This window comes from Pinus tabuliformis, chromosome J (genome assembly GCF_031772625.1).
Source record: "Pinus tabuliformis cultivar Carrire ecotype Pingquan chromosome J, CPIR1, whole genome shotgun sequence".
NCBI classification, from domain to species: Eukaryota; Viridiplantae; Streptophyta; class Pinopsida; order Pinales; family Pinaceae; genus Pinus; species Pinus tabuliformis.
Genome location: NC_142295.1, coordinates 158011774 through 158019168, shown reverse-complemented (window position 1 = coordinate 158019168; position 7395 = coordinate 158011774). Strand labels below are relative to the sequence as shown.

The window sequence follows — 7395 nt, the reverse complement described above, 5'->3', positions numbered from 1 at the left end:
TTATTCAATTAATTATAAATCTTCAATCCGGATCAGTTGTCATTTGCATATGTAAGAGACATGATGACACCCAAATTTAGGATTGACATGTTCGAATCAGCCATTTTTAATACAATAACAAATGAATATCGACACTCTTACAAAGTCAATCGAAGCATTTTTAAAGAGCATCCTTTGGACTTGCAAATTTCTTTAGGTTATGAATCCAGAGCTTGCAAATCATATTTGGAAAGAATGTGGGCTACATATTCTGTTTTATTGTATTAATTCATTTCAAATTTGATTGGCTGCTAAGATTACAGCTTGTAGAAGCTACCAATTTTTTAAACTGTGAAGGGTCATGAAATAGCAGAATATGGGAGGATCCATACCTACAAATTTAACTAATCCATGATGTTGATGGATGCCATGGGTGTTAATTTTGTGCTAGAATGGATTAGATGAGTGATTTACTTCTCAATAATTGAAATCATTTTCACTGCCTCTACCAACATGAGATGATAGAGATTGTGCACCTATATCTAATATGTGTATTGCATTTAATGGAGTTGATAGAGACTGAAATGTTTTTTCATGTGAATTCCAGTGGTGATTCTGGTTATACCAGAAATGAAGGAAAATACAATCATTGTTTTGGCTGTATTTGATTCATACAATAATTTTGCTTGTCTACTCTTATTGTGTAATGGTTTATGTTGCCAATTTCAGTCTACCTTCACTACAATAGGGGTATGAGAACTTAGCCTTGCTCAATTATGGTGAAGTTTTAGTGTGATAGCATCTGAGATTTGTTTTGAGGTTGGTTCTCTCTTTAACTTATTTTTTGATTTTGTGTGTTGTTATTAGCATTACAGATGTGCCTGATACTGCGTTGATATTGAGAAAGCACACCGTTCCAATGAAGCTATTTTCTTGCCTGTTATTCAATGAATTAGAAATCTTCAATCCTTGGGATCAGTTTCCATTTGCATATGTAAGAGACATGATGACACCCAAAGTGAAGATTGACATGTTCGAATCAGCCATTTTTAATACAATAACAAATGAATATTGAAACTCTTACAAAGTCAATCGAAGCATTTTCAAAGAGCCTCCTTTGGACTTGCAAATTTCTTTGGGTTATGAATCCAGAGCCTGCAAATCGTATTTGGATAGAATGTGGGTTTCATATTATGTTTGATTGTATTAATTCATTTCATTTTTTAATAATATATATTAATTACCACCTTACCATAACAATTTATATTCCCTTCAACCCCAATCCTTCAAAACATAATACATGCCACAATTGATGATATTTGACATGTGCCTTCCTCTACAAATTACTCGGACTCTTTCACATTCATGAAATGAAAACCGATCTTGAAGAGTCTAATTCTACACTCTGTACCATAACGAAAGGCGTTATTGCACATTGTATGATATCATAAAAGCCAAGTAGTAAATGAAGACACTTCAACTTTCCACATCCAAGCCACTACTACTTCACAATGTCGATAGGAGATACCATAGGGAGCTTTCCCACAAGATAGTCAGGTTTCTCATGAATTCAATGAGAGGCAAACAACTCAAAACTCAAATGGCCCAATCCCAGGGTTCTGGATTTTTTAATGCCTCTGCCTTGCCTTTCACCTTCGTTGGAAGTTTAATACCTTAATGCACAACACAAATATAAATGCAAAGGGAACTGAGAATCCGACTAGGGCTCCAACTACTGCACCCAAGAAATCATGCTTGTATCCAAAGTAATCCTCCACGAACTTATTTAGTGGTTTCTTTCCATTACCCAATACTTCCATAGGGTCTGTAACGTCTCCATACTACGATACAATGAGACCATAGATGTTCCAGAAAAACGGGCATATCCAGTAGTACCAGATCCACCATTTTGGGATTGTCTGCATACATCGAGAAACCCATTATGACAAGATGATTACTAAGATGAACCAGTGATAGTAATTTGTTCTATTAGCTTCACTTGCTCAAAATGAAAATAGATATATGTGATGTTCTTGTCTAGTTATATGGGATAATAAGGTTTATTTGAAAGAAACAGGTTGCATACCAGTTTAGGAATGAAGAACCCTGAAAACATAGTAGAAAGTTGTAGCTACTATTGAAGCCACTTGTTGGTTTGGAGTTACAGAGACTATCATCATCCCATAATAGGTTAAATAGAGAAATGTGAAGTAGTTCATGAAGAAGAACCACACAACTTCTTAGTTGTCTAGTCGAAATGGACCATACTCTAGACAATAAGAGTGTACATAACTGTCTAGCAAAGTATGTATGGAAGCTCGATGACCACCTTTTAATTTATTTTTTTTAATCAAAGAGTACATATGTAAATAGGAATCCAATCTGATTACGTGACTACAAAAATGTGACAAATTCATATGAATAGGAGAATTGAATAGTTTCCAGAATGCAGCTTGACAGTACTAACACAGTGGATAACTCCAAACCTAAAATTGGCTCATACCAAAATCTAAAGGGTACCCTAGAATGTAGAAGCACCATGCCATCCTAATACGAGCTAGTGGAAAGATGCTGGCACATTGATCCAAAATCTTGATTTTGAATTGGAAATGCCAGAAGCCCATATTGTGCTTTATCGGCAATCTTCAAAACATAAAGAGTTTGAATGTGGAAAGTATGATAGAGAATAAAAAGAAACAATTAAATCTGAATAACCTGAGCTAGAGCATAAGGAAATACATAGTACATTCCTGCAGCCTTTTCTCTGTAGAGCATAGTTCTCTCTACTGCAACGACAGGTTGCACAGTTGAACAGTTGTTAACTCCCAAGAATAAAACTATTCCATCCAAGGTCCCCGCCATGATAAAAAGATCATTGTTGTTGTCCCTGATATGCAGTCAAAGTTATTTATTAGTTTCTGAGAAGAGCAAGAGTATAACATAAAAAATAAGAGCAGTAAACATTTTTGTGTTTTTTCAATCCAAACAAGTTGATACTTTGGCCAGTAATCTATCTTGCGGTGTTAAATCTCAGGTACATATTGTTTTGTGCCGACCTTCCAGAAGATTGTTCCAAGGAGCAGAGCATAGACAAGTGTAAAGGATTATCTAACATCATTATAGTCGAGGCTTCACCAGTAAGTCCACCATTGCTTCCACAAACAAGAATTGAATTCTTGTGAATACTGGGTTGCAAACTAAAGATCCGTTGCTTCTGGAGATGGAGACTTCAACTCTGTTACCAATGCTTTGTTCCAGCTTTATTGCGAAAAAGAGGAGAAAATGTTAGAAAGTGAGTAAGAAGCTGATAACCTCGTGTCCTGTAGAATTTTTGTAATGCTAGGTATCATATGCATAAAGAATCTCGGGGGTATATTAATATCTATAATTCTTACTTATAGAGGTAAGATTTCTTGTAATTCTCTACAAAGTCTATCCCCAAACCATGTTAGGTAGCAACAGAGCTAACTTCCAAATCATGTGGTTGGCTTGTGTTTATCCTTTATCTTTGGTACCCTTGGATTAGTATGCAGTTTTTTGGGATGAAAATAAGGATATCAACTCACATTTGAGTTGTATAGAAGTAGTGCTCTATTAAAAAGTATTCCTTTACTAAGGACTACAACAATCTCCCAAGTTGTTACCTCAATGTATTCAACAACCTTGTGAGAATTCCGGCCTAGTGGCCCAAAGAAAATGACTTTCCCTCCTCTTTTCATCAACAACAACTGAACCCATCATTGTAATTCAGAAATCAATACTGAACTTTTAAAAAAATGTTATAAGTTATTTAAACACATAAACATTGGTTTACCTCATCAAAAGCTTCAAATATGTCAATGCTAGGTTGATGAATGGTACACACAACAATCCTTCCAGTGTCTACTGCATTACGCACAGTTTGCATCACAATTGCAGCTGCTCTAGCATCTAAACTAGAGGTGGGCTCATCCATGAAAATTATAGAAGGATTTGCAACAAGCTCCACAGGCATTGTTAACCTTTTCCTTTGTTCAGTTGACAATCCAGATATACCTAGCAAGCCTACCAGTGCATCCCTTAAATTGTCTAATTCCACAAGTTTGATGACCTCATCAAGAAAGGCCTACAAATAGGAATTTATTGCAAATCAATAATATGACAATTTTTCATAATGACAAAACAAAACACTAGTAGACAAGAGAAAATCATAGTTGTAGACTTACAATTTTGGTTTCTTTGTAAACATCATTTCGAAGATGGAGAAATGCTGAATATAACAAGGATTCTCTAACAGTAATCTGTGGAGAATGTATATCATTCTGTTGACAATAACTAGAAATCTGAGCAAATGTTTCTTGTTTTTTGGGAAATCCAAAGATTTGGATATCACCCTCAATGTATCCTCCAGTCTTTCTTCCAGCTAAGACATCCATGAGGGTTGTCCTCCTACCACCACTAAAACCCACCAATGTTGTAAGAACACTAAGTCTGAATGCCCCTGTAAAATCCCAGAGAAATTGAAGCCTATCCTCATTCACTCCTTGATATTTCATTTCCTGCAGACAAAATTAGAATTTTTCGAGTAAGAGAATCCACAAAAATTGGCATAGATGAATCACATAATATAATAGTCTTAGGGCTCAAATTCATACAAGTGACATATCAACAAATTAATTTACATCTTCAGAAGACATGGCTAGTGCTTTGAATGGAAGAATCATTCCTTGCTTCGAAAGAACTCCTGTTGCAGCCTCAAAACCCAACTGATCATTTCCTTCTAGATTAGTTGATTGCTTTCTCATTACTCTGATCTACATATCATTAGCATAACAAAGCAATGAAGATTTTGTTATATAACTCAAAATCATGGATTTCATGCTTCATCTATTCCCCTTAATCTATTCATGAAACTCTAAACCAGACTAGGTTAATAGTTGTCTTACAGGCATTATTGTCATTTGCAGAATATCCTCTCCTTGATCTCGATGACTTTCTATTATGTCCTTGCTTGGTACCATCTCTTGGGCTTGAATTTTTCCAAGTTCTTCTTCAGATATGACAACTTTGGGTTTCCCAAGAGCTATGCACAAACAAATTCTACATTATTTCATATATGAAAGAATTTGGTTAAAAAAGGATGAACACAGAGAGAACAACACCTATTGCTCTAGAGAGGCAACTCATGTTTTGCCAAATTAAAAACAACATTGAAGAAGACTGAAAATCCCAATAGAGCAACAACTCCTAGCCAATACCAATATGCTTGTGGAAAGATGTTATGACTCTTCAAGGCAGAAACACCCAAATTTGTGATATTCTCTACACTCTGAGAGGCTAACATGGTTCCATGACACTAGTTACTTTCATGAAAGGATTTGAAATACTCTTCATAGTTAAAAATCTTCTTCAGGAAACTCAAGTAGATTATTTCCATATTTTCCACAATATTTCATGGAATTCCTAAAGCATTAAAAGGTTAAAGGCTTACTGTCATCCATCTAGGAGCAAGGATCTAATTCACTGAAATTGCATTTTCTGCATACATCAAAGGGAAACACCAGTAGCCCCATATCCACCATTTCAGGATGTTCTCTAGCACAGAAACCAATTGTCAATATTACTGTAAACTTATACTTCACTGTTTAAAACTATAAGCCTAGCATATGGTTATAGTGACAAGTAAAGCCTGTCTTGTTTAACAAGATTTTCTAGATTTTAGTCTTAAATATTTCTTTGAGAGATTAAATGCCTATGAATTTAAAATAAATAAAAATGCTAACCTATAGGGAGAATAAATCCGCTAAGCATGAATATAAGTAGAAGAGCTATAAAGCCTCTAGTGTTAGCTAAGATCATTGTCTTGAAAACTCTTGCCATAAGACGGAACAGGGACGATGCCATCTGATGAAGTAGGAAGATAACAAGAAATTGTCAAAAGAACCTGCCAGGGTAGAAAGATGCATGTCTTCTAAAAGGAGAAAATGCAATGAAACTATTAAGATTCCATAACTAAAGGAGACAATTTTGATAAATGATTGATTTGCAGATACTACCTACTAGCTTCACGGGAAAACCCAATGGTATAGTAAGTTATCAGCACCCAAGCTCCAACCTCCACCACTGACATTGGAATTCTGAGTAAAAATGTAGGAATAGTGAAGGAACATGCAAGATAGAACAGTAAATCTCGTTGCTTGAAGAACATGGGAAGCCTGACAATTGTCATGGCCAATTCTACAAATCCATTGAACATGTTGGCAAGGAGTCTGAAAATAAGTGCTCCAAGGTATATATTTGCATCGTTTCGGGACTTATGATGCATTTCAGTCTTCAAGAATACAGTTGGTGTAATAAAGGCTCCAACTATAATCTCCAAAGTGAAATAATTCTAGACAACAATTTTGCTTGTCTACTCTTATTGTGTAATGGTTTATGTTGCCAATTTTAGTCTCCCTTCCCTACAACAGTGGTATGAGAACTGAACTTTTCTCAATTATGGTCAAGTTTTAGTGTGATAGCATCTAAGATTTGTTTTGAGGTTGGTTCTCTCTTTAACTGATTTTTTTATTTTTTGTGTTGTTGTTGGCATTACAGATGTGCTTGACACTGCACTGATATTGAGAAAGCACACCCTTCCAATGAAGCTATTTTCTTGCCTGTTATTTAATGAATTAGAAATCTTCAATCCTCGGGATCGATTATCATTTTCATATCTAAGAGACATGATGACACCCAAAGTGAGGATTAACATGTTCGATTCAGCCATTTTTAATACAATAACAAATGAATATCGACACTGTTTAAAAGTCAACCAAAGCATTTTGAAAGAGCCTCCTTTGGACCTACAAATTTCTTTGGGTTATGAATCCAGAGCCTGCAAATCATATTTGGACAGAATGTGAGCTGCATATTCTATTTGATTGTATTAATTCATTTCAAATTTGATTGGCTGCTAAGATTACAACTTGCAGAAGCTATCAATTTTTTAAACTGTGAAGGGTCATGAAATAGCAGAATATGGGAGGATCCATACCTGCAAATTTAACCAATCCATGATGTTGATGGATGCCATGGGTGTTAATTTTGCGCTAGATTGGATTAGATGAGTGATTTACTTCTCAATAATTGAAATCATTTTTATCGCCTTTGCCAACATGAGATGATAGAGAATGTGCACATATTTCTAATATGTGTATTGCATTTAATGGAGTTGATAGAGAATGTGCACATATTTCTAATATGTGTATTGCATTTAAGGGAGTTGATAGAGACTGAATTCCTTTTCCATGTGAATTCCAGGGGTGATTCTGGTTATACCGGAAATGAAGGAAAATACAATGAAACATGCTCTTCTGGACAGTTGGTATCCAAATTGGGTGTACGCCATGAAAACATTTTTAATTCAAACAAAAACAAAGAATTTTTCCAAGTGGC

At 35.3% G+C, this 7395-nt stretch overlaps 1 pseudogene; it reads right to left on the bottom strand.

The window, feature by feature from the left end:
• Positions 1 to 1628: 1628 nt before the first annotated feature.
• On the bottom strand, positions 1629 to 6727 carry LOC149226129 (ABC transporter G family member 35-like; annotated as a pseudogene).
• Between the last annotated feature and the right edge of the window lie 668 nt (positions 6728 to 7395).